The 21,229-nt window shown below is 34.4% G+C and overlaps 2 long non-coding RNA genes across 2 annotated transcripts in view; one reads left to right on the top strand and one right to left on the bottom strand.

The window, feature by feature from the left end:
* Positions 1–2,041: 2,041 nt before the first annotated feature.
* Positions 2,042–21,229, bottom strand: part of LOC136037118 (uncharacterized) — a 29,456-nt gene continuing 10,268 nt past the window's right edge. Inside the window, exons 2-3 of the long non-coding RNA XR_010619869.1 lie at positions 7,897–7,978; positions 2,042–2,494 (exon numbers count right to left, since the gene is read on the bottom strand). This is a non-coding gene — a long non-coding RNA (uncharacterized LOC136037118). The remainder of the gene's footprint in view (positions 2,495–7,896; positions 7,979–21,229) is intronic.
* LOC136037119 (uncharacterized) overlaps positions 11,665–21,229 on the top strand; it is a 38,688-nt gene continuing 29,123 nt past the window's right edge. Inside the window, exon 1 of the long non-coding RNA XR_010619870.1 lies at positions 11,665–12,049. This is a non-coding gene — a long non-coding RNA (uncharacterized LOC136037119). The remainder of the gene's footprint in view (positions 12,050–21,229) is intronic.

Genomic DNA, 21,229 nt, shown 5'->3' with positions numbered 1-21,229 from the left:
ATGTACCTTCACCCTGGAAAAGGGCCCTTAGTTATGCAAATAGCCCTTGGCTTCGAGATGAAAAATCCCCATTCAATGAGATCATTCTTTGTGTTGCGAGAGTAACACTTTAGTTTTGTCGTGTTTTTTTTCTAGCACCCCGACTTCAGTTTATTCCTAGAAAGTCTAACCTCTACATTCCTAGAAGGTCTAACCTCTACAGTTTTTACAGAAAGTGTGGACCTTAGGCCGGATTGATGAATATGACCGCATTTGGGAAAGCTTCGTAGAACTCTTGCCTGGGGCCAAAAAGGATGGTTTTGCTTGTCCTTGAGCCAGAGCCTATAGTCTGTGAAGTGAAGTTTTATAGCCAATGTCAGAGAGAACTATCTAAGTTATGCAGTCAAGCCTTCGTTTCATCAAACCTTGTTTCTGCTTTCGAGTGGGAAGCTCCGTTCTAGCAGGCAAGCAGGCAGGCACCAGTTTCAAATTGAAGATGGACTAAAATTTATAAGTGTTAAATATATTCGGCAGTTACCCGGCCCCGCAGCAAATACATCTTCTTTGAGTGACAAATAATTTTTTTTACAGAAACAAAAAGTGAAATCTTCCCACCGGTCCGAAAGTGCTGCCATCCGTTGTTTTTACCCATTTCTGTTCGTTATTTCAGCTGACTTTATCATTCGGTTTTTCGCACTTGGGATTGCAATAGAGAAATGGCATCAGATATGCCATTTAAACTTTAAAAGTTCTCTCATTGCTAAAGAAATTTAGAGTTTATCCTTTGCTCCTTTCTAAGGGATGACGTTAGAAACTTGGCCTATGGCAAAAAAGTAAACTTTTGAACTAAGACAGATAGATTTTTTTCGACTGCAGTCCATAGCTCTTTATGAGCTAATCAAAGTATAAGTCATCCATTTTTTGGTAGAACTATTCCTTCATGAGATGTACCAGATTGAAAGGTTAAAGGGGTTGACAACTTCATTAATAAGGTAGACACTGAAACCAAAAATAGGCCGATATAAAAATAGTTGCTTTCGCAACACTTTGCTCGACGAAGCCGAACAAACGCTGCTACAACACCTCACGTTGCTACGGAGCTCATGTAGATCTACGTAGCATGGGCAACGTGAAGTGTTGCAGCAACCTATGTTCGGCTTCGCCGAGTGAAGTGTTGCGAACATAATGGTTTCCCAAAACATCTATAAAAAAAAAGAAGAAAGGCGCAATAACAATCAAGATTCCAGAAAAGAAAATAACATTTCTTGAAAATTGCACATATGACTTTTGATTTCATTTAATCTTCTAAAAGGATAAATTTTTGGTCAAAACTTTTCTTGTGATTCTATTCCATTCAAACATTGGTCAATTAAATAAAGCTTTTTAAATGAACAATAATATTTTTGGAGTAGCCTATTTCGTTTGTTGAAGCAATATTTTGAATTTACAAACTCGTAAAGGAACACAATTTTTTCTATATTTGAAAGGTGCTTAAAAGGACAGTACGGGAATGTGCTGCATATCAGACTGATAAAGCTGGATTGTTTTTCAAACATAATAGCATCAATTCCTAGTAAAGGCAATGCTAACTAATGTTATAATACATATTTGTTTGGCCCCGTTTTTAGTCATTAAATGGTCTTACTCTTTTGAAGCCATACTTTTAACAACACTCTGTTTTAATGGTCTCTTTTTAGCAATATTAAGAGCACGTTTTAGGATATTCTTAAATTTCCACAAATATTCCAATTAGAATTGAGCGGTTTTCCAGTTTTAAACTCCCTTCTTTCCAGTTTTAAAACTCACTCCAGTTTTAAACTCACTCTCACTTAAAGTACTGGTCTATTTTATCATTTTGTAACTACCATTCTATTAATTTAACGCAAAGATGCGGTCCTTCTTTTTCTAATATAAAAAAAAACATTCGAGGACTATGATTTTTAAGCAAGATCACCTTTCCAATTGACTCAATCATTTTATCAATGCTCCTTAAATAATTCCTTACTTTAAGATCGGCAAGTAGTAAGTACACGATAATCTGTAAGAATACAAAATAAGAAAGTTTCGTTTAAACAAACTTTTAAATTTTTATTAAGAAACAGAAAATAAAATGTCTGTGATTCTTTTTTGTTTGTTTGTTTCTTGACTCAGGAAGCAGCTCCTTGGCTGAGAAGAGGCCATACAAGAAGTAGAAGAGCTTAGATGAGCAGTAAATTCGTTTAGCAAGGGATGAGCAGAAAAGATAATAGATTCAAAAATGTTAAGGGTTCCATTTCTTGTAAAATATAAAAATGGAGATAAAAAAGAATAAACAACAGTTTTACTGAAAATTAACTTTACTTAAGGTTGAGAACCCTTGGTTTTTTATTTACCCTTTATAATTACAAGAAGCTACGTCTGCTGCAACGCCTTTTTCTGTGAAAATAAATGCCATCACACAAAAAGACGGCAACAGAACTACAGCCCGCACAGATTTAGGATCGAAATTTACTGCTCAGCTCTCTAATTTTTCAACCTAGAAAAGAAGAAGGACGTTAATCGATTGGAGATAAAAGATGGAGATAAAATCAGCTTTTTGAATCTAAATGTATTTGGAGCACTTCCCTGAAAATATGTTTCTGGGTAAAATAATGTAAACGAATCAAACTGAAGTCAAAGCGATCAAAGAGCAAGTAACCCCTCCCCCAACACCCTCTTGCCTAAATACATCCTATCAAAATGTTTAGATAGCCATTTTTTTCAAAATTTTTCAAATATCATATAATAATGCCTCCAGGGTTGGAAAAACCTCCGGAGCACTTAAGGGTTCCATTAGCTGCCAATTTGTATTGCAACCACTTTTTATTTATAAGAGCTACAAGCATAAAAATCTGGGGAAGAAGCGGAGAAGGATTTTTATTCTTATGGATCATTTGTGAAATCTCTAGTTTTCTAAACGTCGGAGCCTATCCTGTAGAGACCCTAAATGTACACATATTTTAATTTACATTTTTGCTAAAAGTATGTTTTCGTCTACAATATTTTAGTTTAAATTCTTTGTTATTTTGAGTAAAGTGATTTAAAAGAGATCCGGTTCGTTTTTCTCAAACATTTAATTAACAAAATTATTTCAAATAACAAATCATATTGTCTAGTCTAGTCTAGTCATTGTCTTGTCTAGGGTTACAAGACAAGCAATAATAAGAACTGATATATATAATCCTACAGCGTAGCCATATCAAGGAACAGCGGCTTTGCCGCCAGGTTTTCGGTACTATATATATATATATATATATATATATATATATATATTTAATCACTTTCTATTCAAAGGATTTTATCCCTATTGTAACTTTTATAGACATAAATGTATATTATGCTTATAGATATAACACCTTAATAATCCCCAAAAAATGACAAGCTAGGCAGGGGGTAGCCCACGATTTCACAAACTCAATTAAATATCCAACTCAATCCAGAGACATCAACTCCAAGGGAAACCGGAACATAAAATAAGAGACAAAAAAAAATTTATTTACTACCTAGAAAATCTCTAATATAATTTTTGAACGCACCAAACGAGTGGCAGCTTCGTACGAACTCTGGGAGCGTGTTCCAGATCCTGTTGCAAGCTGTCAGAGGGTTGAAGTCAGACCTCACAGACGGTGTGTGAAAAACCAGTAAATTGTGCGGAGTGGAAGTGGAAGTGCGGAGATGATAAGTCGATTGATCAGAAACAAAAGATATATTATTACATAGGACAGCAGGAAGATGGCCGTGCAACTGTAAAAAAATGAAAGAAGAACAAGAAAGAAAATAGAGATTTCAAATCAAGCAAGGATTTAAGTGAAAATCGGTTAGTTTCCTGAATAAGAGTCTTTGCTTTGTCATATAGGTTTGAAAGTGGCTTCAGAGACGAGGGAAAAGTTGACATCCAAACAACAGAACAATATGAAACATAAGACTGAACTAGGCTGCAGAACAAGATTTTAAGAATCGACCCTGGAAATATGTATTTGAGCTTTCAAAGGATTCCGAGACTCCTGGAGATTTTCATTTTAATCAGGTCAATATGATGCTTGAACGAAAGATTTTCTTCAAGCAAGATGCCTAGGAATCGAACGTAACGATCCTTAGGTCTACTTAGAGAACCTCTTGATACATTGATTCATTTAAGTCAGGACAAGCCTTTGAGATTCTGGAGAAAATGAGAAAACATGACTTTCCGACACTTAAGGCAAGATAATTTACATCAAACCACTGGATAACTCTTTCAAAAAGGGCTATCATCCTTGAACGAAGATCAGACTCAGTTCTACCAGTTGTGCCAAGAGTACTGTCATCAGCAAAAGCAATAAGTGTATCCGGTAAGGACAAACTCTTGTCACAGCTAGTGACGGATACTGGTTGACAAAGACGACAGCAAATGGTAGGTTTTGATTTTTAACCGCATTAATAAAGTCATTGACGTAGATTAAAAAGAGTATCAGCCCAATGACAGATCCTTGTTGAACACCAAACTCTATTCCAGAAGGATTAGAAAAGTCCGGATGAACCGACATGACTCGACCAGATACATATTATAGAAACCATGAATAAGCAATCCCTCTTATACCAATATGGGACAGTTTCAAAAGGAGAATCTTGTGTGTTAATGAGTCAAACGCTTTTCGAACATCAAGAAAAAGAGCAACAGGTATCAAACCAGAGTCAAGAGCTGAATTTAAATTTAAAATAAGAGGTCTGAGTTTCGAGGTCCTTCTAAATATGAAATTTCTTTAAGATGCAATCACTCTTTCGTAAGTTAAAAATACCTCATTTTTTCTATTTTTTAGAATTAACCCCCCCCCAGCTTCCCCAAAGAGAGCAGATCCGTTCCGATTATGTCAATCCCGTATTAGGAATTGTGCTTATTTTCCCCACCAAATTTCATCCCGATCCCTCCACTCTAAGCATTTTCAAAGATTTTAGGTTCCACCCCCCCCCCCAACTTTCCCTTCACCGGATCCGGTCAGGATTCAAAATAAGAGTTCTGAGACATGATATCCTTGCAAACATCAAATTTCATTCAGATCCGACCACTTTTTCGTAAGTTAAAAATACCTCAATTTTCAAATTTTTCAGAATTACCCCCACCCCCAGCTCCCCCAAAGAGAGCAGATCCATTCCGGTTATGTCAATCACGTATCTAGAACTTGTGCTTGTTCTTCCCACAAAGTTTCATCCTGATCCCTTCACTCTAAAGATTTTCCAAGATTTTAGGTTCCCCCCTCAATTCCCCCCAATGTCACCGGATCCAGTCGGGATTTAAAGTAAGAGCTCTGAGACGCGACATCCTCCGAAATTTCAAATTTCATTAATATCCGATCGCTTCTTTGTAAGTTAAAAATACCTAATTTTTTTCTAATTTTTCAGAATTACCCCCCCCCCCCCAACTCCCCTAAACAGAGCAGATCCGTTCCAGTTATGCTAATCACGTATATAGGACTTCTGCTTATTTTTTCCACCAAGTTTCATCCCGATCCCTCCACTCTAAGCGTTTTCAAAGATTTTAGCCCCCCCTCCAACTTCCCCAATGTCACCGGATCCGGTTGGGATTTAAAACATGAGCTCTGGAACACAATATCCTTCCAAACATCAAATTTCATTAGTATCCCATCACCCGTTCGTAAGTTAAAAATACTTCATTTTTTTCCGAATTAACTGCCCCCCCCCCCCTGGTAGTCAAATAAGAAAGACGACTATTTGTAATTTAATATGATCCGGTCCCTGATACGCCTGCCAAATTTCATCGTCCTAACTTACCTCGAAGTGAAAATGAAAAATATTTTTTTTAACTGAAAGTAACGAGCGACATTAAAACTTAAATCAGACAGAAATTACTCCGTATATGAAAGGGGATTTTCCTCCTCAACACCCCATCCTTTACACTAAAGTTTGACTCTTTCTCTTAACTCTGCTTTTAGAACAATAAAAAACTTAAGCGTAAAAAGCGGGGCGTTGAGGAGGAAAAGCCTCTTTCATATACGGAGTAATTCCTCTTCGTTTTAAGTTTTAATGTCGCTCCTTACTTCAAGTTAAAAAACTTGTCGTTTTTTTTATTTAATTTCTGGACGTTTTTGAATTAATGCATGTTTTGATCTTGGCTCCCCGCACATAAATAATTAAAACGAAATTTGCATATTTTTTTTTTGGGCTAAATGGCTTTCTCATTATTTTAATCGAAAGATTTTGAGAAAAAAAGGAGCAAGGAAGGAGGCCTAGTTTCCCTCAAATTTTTTGATTACTTAAAAAGGCAACTAGAACTTTTAACTTTTTACGAACGTTTTCATTAGTAGAAAATATATGTAACTTACGAATTAACTTACAAAACGAACTTCTATATTCGTATGTTTTATTGCGCATATGAGGTGTTCACCCTCTCATCAATACCTCACTCTTTACACTAAAGCTAAAATTTTGTCCCAATTCCTTAAGAATGACCCCTGAATCACAAAGGCCGTAGAATAGTTGAAATTACTAAAAATATTTTAGCTTAAAGAGCGAGGTATTACGAGGAGGTGAACCCCTCATATGTGTTGAAAAAACTTTTAATATTTATTTGTTCAGAGTTTTTTCTTAAATAATGCTAGAAAATTCTCCCCCCTTCATTGAATTTCTCTTCCCCCATGACAAATTCCTCCATAGAAAGATCATCCTACGTAACCCCCCCTCAACTTCTCCCCCCCCCTACCAAACCAAAAAATCCCCTGAAAACGTCTGTACACTTCCCAATAACCATTACTATATGTAATCACAGGTCAAAGTTTGTAACTGGCAGCCCCTCCCATGGGGACTGTGGGGGAGTAAGTCGTCCCCAAAGACATAGTTATTAGGTTTTTCGACTATGGTGAATAAATCTCAGAATTTTGATGTGGTGACTTTGGGAAAATATGGGCATGGGAGGGGGCCTACGTACCCTCCAATTTTTGGTCACTTAAAAGGGGCACCAGAACTTTTAATTTCCGTTAGAATGAGCCCTCTCGCAACATTCTCAATGGCAAGTGGAACGTGGTGACAAGTATTGCTTTGGGTGAGAGATTGCACGACAACGCGTTAACTAATGTCTGCTTAACTAATTAGAGTACGTCATGAATAATGAATTTACGATTGTTAGTTTACAAGATAATATATTTTATTCTGACTCTTTATCAAGCCTAGAGCTTCTTTCTTCAGCTTCTCAGAATATGATGGATATGGATACATTTCATTGTCTCAGGATTATTGATAATCTTGCTTCAAGAGGGATAAGAACTTATTTCCAATATGTCCCAAGCCACTTTGATGTTAAGCTTTAACAGAGCCAACTCAAAAGGGAGAATACCAATGTTATGGTATAGGACAAATGTTTGATAAAGACAAAGCAGATAAAATGTTGCCTTCAGTGTTGATATGACATAAAGGGTTGTGAACAGTATGATATGACTTTTTTAACTGTTCAGTACTGCACCATTACTTAGGCATCAAATTTTATCACAATCAAGGATAATTTATGCTGATAGAGGTGCTGAAGCTGGGAAAGACAGGGGAATAAAAAGGGATATGTTGTGATGTGTTTATAGCATGCAGTGTGTCCATTGGAAGGGCATATTCTTCAGACGCCAACTAATTATGACAGCCATGCACGCAGAAGCTCACAAGAGCCAGAATTTGAAAAAAAAGCCGATTTCTAAAATAAATCCAAACATTTAAAAAACAAAAGCAATAATCAAAAATCTTACAATAAAAATTTGAACAATATAGGCTAAATTTAAACAATAAAACTATATACATCATGTATCCCCTGCAGGGCTCTATTAACTAAAGAACTAGGTAATAAATTTTCTATATGGTTTGACTTCCAGTAAAAATGGCTCTAGAGACAATCTAAACGAGGGGGATATAGGTTTGGCTACTTACTTGCAAATTGTACATTTGGGTCCTAACTCCGCTCTGTCTTCTAAAGCGTCAAAAAATACATCAGATTCTGATATTTGAGCACCTGAAAAATTATAGATATTTTTAACCCTTTTTTTTGTATGGGTTTACCTGGGTAAGCTCAAGAGAAGTTAAGAAAATAATGAGAAAGTTTCTGAAATAATTTCAAAAATAACGTTTTGCGAAATAGGTGTCTGACTAAGTTTTCAGAGAATATTCAGAAATCATTTCACAGAAAATGACAAAAAAAACATGGCCAATTTTGATTAACATAGGATGTTTGAAAAGGAAAGCAGAGGGACTCACCAGAGCCTAGAACAGCATAGATTTTAGTCTAAACACTCACAATTTACTCAGCCTGTGCTTTAAACCAATTCTAACTAGAGGAGACACACCCTCTTTGTATTAGTGATATGATACCAATAATCTGTAATCTTTCTTTATTCTTCCATGTGCATTTCAATGTGGGGAATGTGTTAAAATGCTCTTACAAACTAGTTGCTGCAATTTACTCGATTTTTTTTTATCTCTCTCAGGTCTTTGGTATATTCTGAAATCAACTATTGCTTTTCATACAAACAAAATATATTGTACACTTGGGCTTACCCAGGCTTTATTTTTGAAATAAGATTTTTTTACAAAAATCAGGAAAAATTTGATGCACCAGCCAGTTGACACAGCAATACATGTATATATATATATATATATATATATATATATATATATATATATATATATATATATATATATATACTAGCTGTTGGGGTGGCGCTTCGCGCCACCCCAACACCTAGTTGGTGGGGGCGCTTCGCGCCCCCCAAGCCCCCCCGCGCGCGTAAGTCGTTACGCGCCATATTAGTTACGCGCCATTGTAGTTGTGTCCCTATGTCCCACCTGTGATATATATAGATATATATATATATATATATATATATATATATATATATATATATATATATATATATATATATATATATATATATATATATATATATATATATATATATATATATATATATATATATATATGTTTTTAACTACGTAAAACTTGCGAATATACAACATTCTTTGCTGTCCCATTGTCTGTGCATATAAATAGATTGTCAGGTTTACCGACTCTTGAACATGCAACATATAATGGTCCATGGGAAAACAATCCGTATTCAGATCTATACCTCATGATTCTAATGATTGCCCTTGAGCTTTGTTGATGGTGATTGCTAATCGACCATTCCCTGAGTCGCCATCGTCATTTATATATCCCCCTGTGCACCCCGGCGTCCCCTTTGTAGTTATGTCCCTGTGTCCCGGTCGTCATTTATATTCCCTGTGTCCCGGTCGTCATTTGTGTCCCGGTGTTCCAGTCTGTGATTTCTCTTTGAGTGTCCCGGGCGTCATTTATATTCCTTGTGTCCCGGTCGTCATTTATATCCCCCTGTGCCCCCCGGCGTCCCCATTGTAGTTGTGTCCCTGTGTCCCGGTCGTCATTTATATTCCCTGTGTCCCGGTCGTCATTTGTATCCCGGTGTCCCGGTCTGTATATACATTCGTTTTTTAGTTTTGTTTTCTCCTTTATTTTTTTCCTTTTTTCTTTTTTTTCTTTTTTAGTTTATTTAGATTTTTAGATTTTTTAGTTTTTTTATTAGTTTTTAGTTTTTTTGTAGTTTTTACCATTTTTTTAGTTTTTTTAGTTTTTTTTTTACTTATGTCCTGGTCGTCATTTATACTCCCTGTGTCCCGGTCGTCATTTGTGTCTCGGTGCTTTGTTGATTGCTAATTTATATTATATTTATATTTATATTTTTTATATTTATTAATATTTTTTTAGTTTTCTTTTTCTCTTATTTTTCAGTTTTTTCCTTTTTTTTTAGTTTTTTCTTTTTTAGTTTTTAGTTTTTTTTTGTTTTTTACCTTTTTTTAGTTTTTTTAGTTTTTTTAGTTTTTTAGCTTTTTTAGTTTTTTTATTAGTTTTTAGTTTTTTTTTAGTTTTTGCCTTTTTTTAGTTTTTTCAGTTTTTTTTAGTTTTTAGTTTTTTACCTTTTTTTAGTTTTTTTTAGTTTTTAGCTTTTTTAGTTTTTTTTCTTTTTAGTTTTTTTTTGTAGTTTTTACCTTTTTTAGTTTTTTTTTCTTCTTTTGTATTAGTGTGAAATAATTCAGACGTCATATGCGGACAAACACGACGTCACTCGACAGACAGACAGACAGACATAACCCACAAACAACTTATTTTTATATATATTTATTCATATTTTTTTAGTTTTCTTTTTCTCTTTTATTTTTCAGTTTTTTCCTTTTTTTTAGTTTTTTTCTTTTTTAGTTTTTAGTTTTTTTTAGTTTTTTACCTTTTTTTAGTTTTTTTTATAGTTTTTTTAGTTTTTTAGCTTTTTTAGTTTTTTTATTAGTTTTTATTTTTTTTGTAGTTTTTGCCTTTTTTTATTTTTTTCAGTTTTTTTTTAGTTATTAGATTTTTGCCTTTTTTTAGTTTTTTTTAGTTTTTTAGCTTTTTTAGTTTTTTTTCTTTTTAGTTTTTTTTGTAGTTTTTACCTTTTTTAGTTTTTTTTTTCTTTTGTATTAGTGTGAAATAATTCAGACGTCATATGCGGACAAACATGACGTCACCTGATCCACACACAGATCCACACACAGACAACTTATTTTTATATATATAGATATATATATATATATATATATATATATATATATATATATATATATATATACATATATATATATATATATATATATATATATATATATATATATATATATATATAACTCTGTTACAACTCCCCAACTCTTGATGGAAGCTATTGACTGTGTACAGTCTCTTGACACTCTATGACATACAGATTTATCATCAGGGATAAAAACAAAAAGATTAAAGCGTTTACTTCCTCTTATGATTGGAAACCAACTGACTAGGGTTTTAAAAGTGCTCTAAAGTTGTATATTTGCTTCTGGTAATAAAATCATGTAATACCTTCTAGATTTATGAATTGCTTGGAGTTACGGGCGTTTACCGATTATACTTATATAAAATAAGATAAAAAATGGCGCTGGTGGCGAAAACAGCCAAAAGCTGATAGTTCGGACCGTTAAAAGTCATTTCTTGCGGTTAGTTGGAGGAGTTACTCTTTAGTGTGGTTGTTTGTTAAAGTAAAGAAGGGTGCATTTATTATTATTTATAAAAAAAAGAAACAGCAGTAAACCAAAGGCTTGGTGCCAAAAAAAATATGAAAAAGGCACAAAACAATGCCTACAAATCTACTGAGGCAATTATAAAATAAAAGAAGACGTATATTAATATTAATGTTATAGTAAATCGAATTCCTCAACATTAAATGAATATGTCATCCATAGGCTATACTCTTATATCATTCAATACTAACTAATACTAATACTAACAACTCATTAACACCTTTATACCTCTCAAGCATTGCTCATAAATAAGCTGGGAAAGATGTGGAACCGTCATGGTAGCATGTCTGTTGTTTGTGTATGATTGGCCAAAGCTATTCATGGGATACCAAAAAGAGGTGCCGTATCCAATGATAGGATAAACTAAGGACTTGAAAGGGATCATAGAATTTTCAAGATTGTTATTTTTAGAAGGACAAAAATATGCAATTTTTACCATCTGAGATGTATGCTTTTTATACTTTGACCGGGTATTAAAGGGTTTGCCAAGATTCCTAACTGCATCACTGAATGGAACATTACAACCCAATAAAGTATAGACAGTCATATTATTACATTTAATTCTTAAAAAATTATTTACAGCAAGGTTTTCTAATATGCTGAATCTGATGGCGTGATTTTCATTAGAATCCCTTGATGGTTTAGGTGTTTTCTTCTCTTTTCTGAAAATGAGGCAAATTTTCGTATGCACATAGTTTTTGATGGTTAACATTAAATTTAATGAATTTTGCATATTTGAAATCAGCGCAAAAAACCGATTCTTTGATGCAGCTATTGTTATCAAAATTCCTTTTTTAACTGTTTTGGTTACTATTCTGGCAAGTCACTTCTTACTTGGAATTTGCACTATGAACTCTTTAATGTGTGAATGGTCAAAGCTATTCATGGGATACCAAACAGAGATGCCGCATCCAAGGATGGGATAAACTAGGGACTTGTAAGTGGTCATGTGATTTTAAAGATTGATTGTGTAGGAAAACATGTAATCCGTATTTTGAATGAAATCAAATAATTCAATCATATTTTCGAGTGTATTCATGATTGAATTCACTAGAAAATGTGTAATTTTTACCTTTAGATTTATGCTTTTTTAACTTTAACTGAGTATCAAAGGTTATACAATGGTCGTTAACTGAATCACTTAATGGAATTTTATAACCTGATGAAGCATAAACAGCTATTTATTAGAATTCATTTTAAAGGTTCGTTAAAAAAAAAAGTTTTCACAGAAAAGTAAAAGAGCTAAATTAAACCAAAGATGAGCAGAAATATAGTCAGATGATTTTTAAGGCGTAACACTGAAATAAATCCCCATCAACAAATAAATGAAACGTAAAAGGAGCAGAAAATAAGAGGAGCAGGGCTGACGCCCACTGTAACTGCGCTTTGACTGAAAATTCAATATACTTTTAAATTGTAATTTGAGATCCAATGACCTATTGGATATTGCATAGATATATAAAAATCTATCTATTGCAAAAGCCCAAGAGCATCCACTAAATCATAACCTTCTCATGGTTATTTTGTTATCGACTATTTGAACACACTTCAAAACAGGAAAACCCAACTTCAAATTCTTATCCTTCTGGTCAAGAGTTCATTATAATTTAAAACAAACATAAATTAGCCTATTATGTGAGGGAGGTTGCTCCATATTGCTTTATTTTTATGAATAGGGTAATAGGCCTAAGCGTTTCTAAAAGTGTTTAAACAATGATTATATTTTTCGTTTGGGGGGTGGGGGTATTTACCCCTGGAAAATACCCCCATGGCTGAAAAACCAGAACATTTAAGTTCTTAATAAAATTCTAATAGACAAAATTTATGTGGGAGAATATTTTCATTGGGGGGGGGGGGGATTTTCTGAAAATATTTGCTGCACATTGGGATCCCTTGTGATCTTAAAAAGGATCACAACTTAAGTGAAAACATATCTTTCTTCAAATATAAGTATGCTAAAGGAATTGCCTATTTTTGTGGTGGAATCATAGCCTATGCAAAAAAATTGTGGAAGGAATCCACAACTAGAATTTTTTTTTTATCTGAATGGTCCAATCAAAATTTTGAGATAGCATTCTACTTTCTATGGCTGTAATGAGAGAAAGGTTAAGATGGCTAGGGCACGCTTTGCAGAAGAAGGATGACAGATTACTGAGGATTGTCCTTTTTGGCCAGCCGTCTAGGGCTAAACAGAAAGCTGGTCATCCAGGCTGGGGTGGGAGGATTTCATAAAGAAAGCTTAATGAAATGGGAATTTTCTGGGAGAGTGTAAAGAGGAAAGCTTAGAACAGATTGGGATGGAAGAGGATAGGGCTTAGCTGTGTTGGCCTTAAGCAGCTTGGTGCTGTGGTAATTTGTTAGTAGTAGAAGCATCATTTTGTTCAGAATAGTTGAAAGGCCGAACAATTATAGCTTTCAAGATACCATGATCCTCCTGGGAATAGGTCTAAGTTATAAAATTTGCCTGTTGCTTATGTAGCCTATTATAGGGAAGTATACATAAATTTTTTGAGTGGGGGAGATTTTCTCATAGTAAAATTCTTCACTGGGAGAATTTCCCATGGGAGGTAAGTTTCAAGGGGGGGGGGAATTTTTCATGAGAAATTTTACACCGGGGGAATTTGCTAGAATTCTTATATGAAGTTTTACCTTAATACCACAGTCCTCCTGGGAATAGGTCTAAGTTATAAGATTTGCCCTTTGCTTATGTAGCCTATTATAGGGAAGTATACATACATTTTTTCAGTGGGGGAAATTTTCTGCTAGTAAAATTTTTCACGGGGAGAATTTCCAATGAGAGGGAAGTTTTTAAGGGGGTAAATTTTTCATGAGAAATTTAACACCAGGAGAATTTGCTGGAATTCTTATACAAAGTTTTACTGTAAAGAGCAGGGCAATGAGGAAGGGACAATCCCTTTCATATACAGAGTATTTTTTGTTCTTTTTTAGTTTCAAAACTTAAAAGGAAGAAATACTATCAACCATAAGTTGTCCACCCAGCTCTTACTAGGTTTTATTTCTTGTTTGAATCTCTTTAATTGCGTCTTCAAGATAGATCATTGGCAGGTGGTCAGAACTCCTAGATGTGGCTGAATTAGTGCAATGGATGTTTCCTAAATTTGTGTAGATATATTTGTTATATGGTTTTGAGATATGTTAAATTTGTTCTAAGCATCTGAAATTCACTCATGTAAGCGTCTTCACCTCAAAGCAGCCCAGTCTTTGACTGACAGCTAGATCTTTCAATCAGAACAGGGGCGGATCCAAGGAGGGCACAGGGGCACCCCCCCCCCTCATGGCATGGTGTTGTATTAATGGTTGGGACTGCTTGCTCTGGTTTGGGTGTGGACAAAAGTAATTTTACTTTGTTATTGATTTTTAATAGTTGAGTTTTTCATAAATTTTTCAATATTAAGACTGTCTCTTTTTGCAAACCAGTTTGAAACAAGATTTTAGTCACTTTGTGCGGCCTTTGTTAGATTTTACTAATGTTGCATACTGCCAAAATCATTTAATTAAATTTAGGTTTATCAACAGAATCTGTCTGTATTACTGCAAAAGCCAACTGCAAGGAAAAAACCTTCATTTTTGTAATAACAAGGAGGAGAAGTTTAAAATCCTAACTTCTTGAACCCAACCCACCGTGAATTAGCATGAGAGGGTGGACTCTAGTTCAGCATTGTGGAGTGATATGCATGAGAGGAAAATTTTCATGTAAGTCAACTCGTAGTCAACCTGCGATTGTTCCCCAGCGAGAACCTCCAACCGGTACGACTCTAGTTCGGCATTGTGAAGGGACACGTTTGCACGGAGCATAAATGGGAGACAGTAACAACGGCCATCGAAGGGGTAAAATTAACCTTGACTGGGCTGGACAATCTGTCTTGGCTTTTTTCTACAATTGGCCATGACTTTGACTTTTCCCAAAACTATTCCCTTTTTTTAAATTCAAAAATCAACGGCTGTCAAAATAATATTTCAGGATTGTGTTGTCACAACAGGACTGAAAAGCAAAATATTTACTTCTTTTCAATGTCAAAAATTTGTTTTTAAGTCATGCTATGGCACTGAGGCAAACAAATTGATAGGCCTATCATTACTTTTTTAGCAGTCTGTTTTGGTTTTTTGGGTTTCCTTTTTTTGTGATGAGGGGTGGCTTTTACAACAGAGCTTAGTTGTTTTTTAAGGTATTTGTATAATAGAAAGTAAATGTATGAGAAGTACAAAAATTATTAATTTAAGTTTTGTGTCATTATGAGGAAATGGTGGCCACTTTAATGCCTATTTTCATCCAATTAAAGCTCTGCATTATATGACATATCACCTCTGTTCATCCTAAAACATTAAAATAAAGGCCAAACTCTTTAACACTTGAGACCATTTCCACTACCTACCTATGATGCATAATTGTTGAGGTTCCCTTTAAATTAGCAGGTATTTCTTTGTTTGCAAGTTTATCCAAGCAACCTATTATGCGCCCCCCCCCCTCCAAAGAAAATCCTGGATCCACTATTTTCTCTCTGAAAATCCAATTTAAAATAGCAAATTTCAAGACATTAAAATGTCTAATAACAAGACAAAGAGCCTGAGTCATAGCCAAGATAACAGCGGGGACTGACAGAATGAGAATATGTATTATTGTGTAATAACTTTGTCACAATTTTTTGTATCAACATTTTTATACCATTATACTTTCAACAGATTTGTTTGAACTTTATCCTTCATAGATCAAATTTACAACCATTTCCACTTCCTACCAGGACAAATAATTGTTGAGGCTCCCTTTAAATTCAGGGTAATTCTTTGGGTAGTACCTTTCTCTGTTTATTCAATTGCAAGTTTATCCAAGCAGCCTATTATGCACCCCCCCCCCCCAAAAAAAAAAATCCTGAATCCACTATTTTCTCTCTGAAAATCCAATTTAAAATAACATATTTCTTAAATTTATCCAAAAATACTTAACCTTTAAAAATTAATATGTATTGAGACAAAGAGCTGATGCATTGAACAGTTTGACCAGTTTATATTATAACTGGTTGTATTAAAATAAAGGCCAAACTTGTTAGCACTTTCCCTGCGTTTGTTTACTTGTCCGATTACTAATCTGATTAATCCAAACGTTTTTTGAGACACATATGACGTCAGAGGTTAGTCGGATTATCCCCTCAAACGCTCAGAGTTGCGTTCGAATCGACTCGAAAAAGTCAACTTAAAAGTTGACTTTTTCTCTGCTGCCGTTTTATTTAGTAAAAAGTTGATCTAGAAAGTCAACACAGAATTGCGAATCGAACGCTTCAATGGCAAAAAATTTAGAAATATGAAATCGTTTAGTCTACAGAAAAGACAAGGAAATTGTTAATAGGCCTAGTGGAAATAATCTTAGCTTTTCAGTGACCTGTAAGTAATCTTATGCATATTCCTTAGGATTTAAAGGGTTTTTGGTGTTCTAGGCCTATCTTGCATAGGCTAGGCTTAATAAGGAATGAGAAGAAAATTTTTATGTTGTTAAAAACGTTGATTCTCAGGAAGGCAGCTGTCACATTGGTGAGTTATTCTAATATTACCAAATCTAACAGGCCTAGTTTCTAAACCAACCTATAATTTTTAGTAAATAAAAGGAATTGAATTTTCAGAACTAAAGGCAGAGAAAAAGTAAATGGTACCTGAAAATTAAGGTAAAATGTTGTTTTGTCAAAATTTCAATAGGTACAGACCTGTCATGGAGTCAAATTTTAGGGCTCTCTAGAGGGAGAAGAAGTGGAGGTGGGTACTTTAAAATACCTTCCCAGGATATACTTTAGCCTATAGACCCATCCCTGAAAGTTTTATTTTCCTAACCTAACTTCTTTCTGAGACAGCAAGAAGTAACTCAACTAGAATTTTACCTTTTATCTGTCTGGTAAAAAACATCCTTCAAATTTTAGGTATGCTCTAATTATACAGGAGTAAAAAAAAATGCTTTTTAAAATTGCCATTATGAGGTTAGATATTAGCTAAAATGCCTGTATAAAGCAAACTAGCCTACCTAGGGAGCCAAAACACTTGAATTTGCTTACTGCTTCTTCAACAGTGGCAAAAGGTCTGACAATGAGTAAAGTATGGAATTTAAGTCAGAAACGCCTTTTATGCTTTTTCTATTCTCACCAAAATAAAACACAAATCCCATGTTGACTTGCACAAAAACCTCAAGATAAGTTGTAGTAATTGGTCCTTTAGCCTGATGTAGCTTCTATTTGCTGCTATGAGTGCATAGTTTATAATGGGAGCTTAAAATTGTCTTGGCAAGCTGCATGGTTGAGTATACAACCCTCTAGGCTATACTCTCTTTCTTTATGTGCATATTATTGTTTAAAGCTTCACATTAATCTCCTTTCATGACCTATAGTTGAAATTTGCTAGGGAAGTATTTATTCCACTAAAAACTCACCACCTATTTTTGAACTTCAATTATACAGCCCTGTTTTTTTACCCCCCTTAAGCCTGTATCCAGTTTCTGATAGCCATTTAAATTTCATTTTGTCTGTTGCCTATTTCTTGTCAATATTACTGAGGGGTCACAGATAAGCACTAGAGTCCTCATTGATAAATAATATGTGCTTGTATATATATAGCTTGTTGCTACTTATTTTTCTCTGGGAATACAATGTTTGATGTGGCATAAACCAAAGAAAGGACCTGTAGGCCTAGAGAAAAATATGTTAAGAAAACCGATTTTTATAATTGCACAATAATTATAGCTTACATAATTTTACATGCAGTCCTGCTCTACTTTACCCCCAACCCTCCTAATATAGAAATATGTAGCTGAAGTTACATGTTACCTGTTGATTCTGCCAATCTATCCCTCAACCTTTAACTCCCTGTTAATTGAAGCAATTGCAACAAAGCAAGAATGGCAGGAAAGGTAACAGGTGACAGAATACATTGGAACTACATAATTTTGGCTATATATTTGCACATTAGGCAGGTTGGAGGTAAATTATAGTATAGAGATGCGTGCTTTTCCTTTGGTATGTAGGCTAAGTAGAAGATCACTTGTACCTGATGCTGTCCCTGTTGTTTTTAGTTGGATTGGAAACATCCAAAGAAAGTTTCCTTTGAAAAGGAAAGGTGAGATTGCCCAAAAGTGAGATTGAATTTGTCAAAGCTTGGAGGTTTGCCCCTTCAGTCTGTTCAAAGGAAAATGGATTCATAATTGAAGCTTTGTTCATTTCAATCTTAAGGGTGACCAATATTTGTGACAATTCATTAAATGGTTGTAAAGGGATGCTTTTGTTTATTCATTAGTCTTCTTTGTTTTCTAACAGTTTTTTTTTTAATCTTTAAATTGATATCCATTTCTTACAAATTTTTATTGATACCAAGGTCCATTTGCAAGTTTTCACCTACTTTGTAATCCCTGGTCTCACAATTACATTTAAATTTACTGAAGCTAGGACACACAGAACTCCTATCTATTTAAAGAAAATCAATGGATATAAGTAGGTTTTATTGTATTTAAGCCCTAGGGCCATGGCAATTAAAAACCAAATAAAGGAGATTAACTTTATAATACTTGACATTAAATAAGCATAATTGTCACAAAGAAAAACAAATAACAAAATTATACTTCTGTGTTCAGTTGCCAACCTGAGCAACTGTCATAAATTTTTTAAATCTTGCAGAACATTCACCCCCATTACATTCACAAGCTATCTCTCATGACCCACAAATTTGTCCATACATCCACATTTCAGGGAAATGGAAGGACCATCACACTGGTATTCTTCATTTCTACTTATATTTAATGGATTTGAAAGAAAGTTTCTATGGCTAAGTCAGTAGGCCAGTAAAGGACCTGGTGGTCCTTTAGCCAGGTAGTGCAATAGGAAGCTAAGGACCAGCCAGCCTATGCTCTTGCATGCCCTTCCTCCTTACTTTCCCTAGATTTCCATCTGTACTCATTTAAAGTTGGGCCAATTCTAGCTGAGGTTAGTCATATCACCAACCCCTATCCAAAACCAAATAAACTGGCAATGCCAGGAATTAAACCTATACACCTTGGACAAAGCATTCCAACCCAAAGCGCCTACCACTTAGCAAGGAACACAAATTTGACCAGAGAACAATAATTATTTGAAAAAAAATAGAAAATTGAAAAAAAATTGCTATAGTTGCCCCACTACTGTCCTATAAATGCTATAGGCCCATTTTATTTAGACAAATCAATTTAAGACAGGTATCAACAAAACTCCATCAGGGATTGTATTTGCTTAAAATACAATCAAGCTATGTGAATGCTCAGCTTTGTGATATTCTAGTCTTGAAATAATAAAAAAAGAGAAAATTTATATTTTCTATTTATTTTTCACCAACTCATTTGAGCAAAATCATTTGTGACAGCCAAATGCCCATGGTTGGCTTAGAACCTCTCTAAATGCTCTGAAACAGCAGGAATTAAAAAAAATTATACTAATCAGCATTAAACTATCCCTTAAATTTGAACACGTGTATTTAATTTGAAAATGATGCTACTGCTAGTCAGGTTACTGTGCCGTTCCCACTGGCTCTACTGCAGTTAAAAATGGGCAGCTACCATGCAGCAACTGCAGTTACTGAAAAACCATCAGCTGGAACACACCCATAAGCAATCATATCTGTATATTATATCAATTATATATCTTATATTATTATAAAATATATATATACATAAGCAATTATATCAATTATATCTGTAAAGAACATACAAAAAGGCATCAAGTAGTATATTCACTTTATTTTTAAGTCAAAATATGAAAAAAAAACAAAAAATTACTCCCGACCTGCCTAATTTGCTATATATAGCCCAAATTATATATTTTAAATGTATTTTGCCACCTTTTAGCCTACTTATTTTTCCAGTTCTTGTTTTGCCACAGTTGCGTCAATTATCAGGTACTATGGTTGAGGTATAGATTGGCAGAATCAATAGGAAATATGCAATTTCAGCCTTAGATTTCCATATTAGGAGGGTTGGTGCTAAAGAAAAGCAGAGCTGCATACTTCCCTAGTACTTAAGTATGACCCCTTAGCAATATTGACAAGAAATGAGTAACAGAAAAAATGCAATTTGGACTAAATGGCAATCAGGAACTGGATACAGGCTAAAGGGGGCCAAAAACAGGGCTGTATAATTGGAGTTCAAAGAACTCCAATTATACAGTGATTTTAAAAAATCACTGTATATAAGTGATTTTTTAGCGAACTAAACGCTTCCCTTGCTAATTTAGGACTTTAAATTGATTAGCCTACTGGAATTTGCCTATCCTATGCAATTGAAATATTTTACCTTTTCAGAGCATTAAGACAATCCATCACAATAAAAAAAAAATATCCAAGGCATCTTGAATGGAATGACTAAAAGAAGACAAATGAAAATCACAATTTGCAATCTAACAATTAAACTTCTGGCCACACAAATTGTATTAGGATACCCTGCTCTGAAATAATTGCTCAAGTAGCTTTGCAGTAACTTTAACTAATATTGCAATAGCTTTATAAGTTTTTTTCTTAACCATTTTATTATCTACCTATCCCCCCACCCAGTAAAAGAAAAACCCACCCACCCACACAAGAAAAAAGCCAGTTTTAACTAGGGTAATAACATAGTTTTTAAGTCTATTTTAGTGCAACCTACCCAAAAACAAAAATCTGGCTCAATAACTCACCATACTGGTACACAAAAGTGGTGCCTTCATCCTGGATCCATCTGAACACATACTCCATGATTACCTATAATTGAAACTTTTGCCCTCTTTCCGAGTTAACTTGAGACGAACGTACAAAATGTAAAAGTTGTTAAAAGTCAACTTTTCATTAACTTTCAGTCAACTTTTACAAATCGAACGCTAAAAGTTAACTCGGAATCACAAATAAAACGTCAGAATGCTGGTTTCAGTCAACTTGGAATGTGATTCGAACGCAACTCAGGATTACTTGTCCATGGGCTGGCACTTTATAACCCCCAAATAAAAAGATTATTTGAGGATTGTGACGTCAGATGACCATGTGCATGTGACTCACCTAAGATGGGTTTTATAGATAAGCTATGTTTATAGTGGAGTAGTATGATTAATATTTCTAAGGAAGCCTATCAAGT

Source organism: Artemia franciscana, chromosome 16 (assembly GCF_032884065.1).
Source record: "Artemia franciscana chromosome 16, ASM3288406v1, whole genome shotgun sequence".
Taxonomy (NCBI): Eukaryota; Metazoa; Arthropoda; class Branchiopoda; order Anostraca; family Artemiidae; genus Artemia; species Artemia franciscana.
This window is presented reverse-complemented; position numbering and strand designations above follow the sequence as displayed.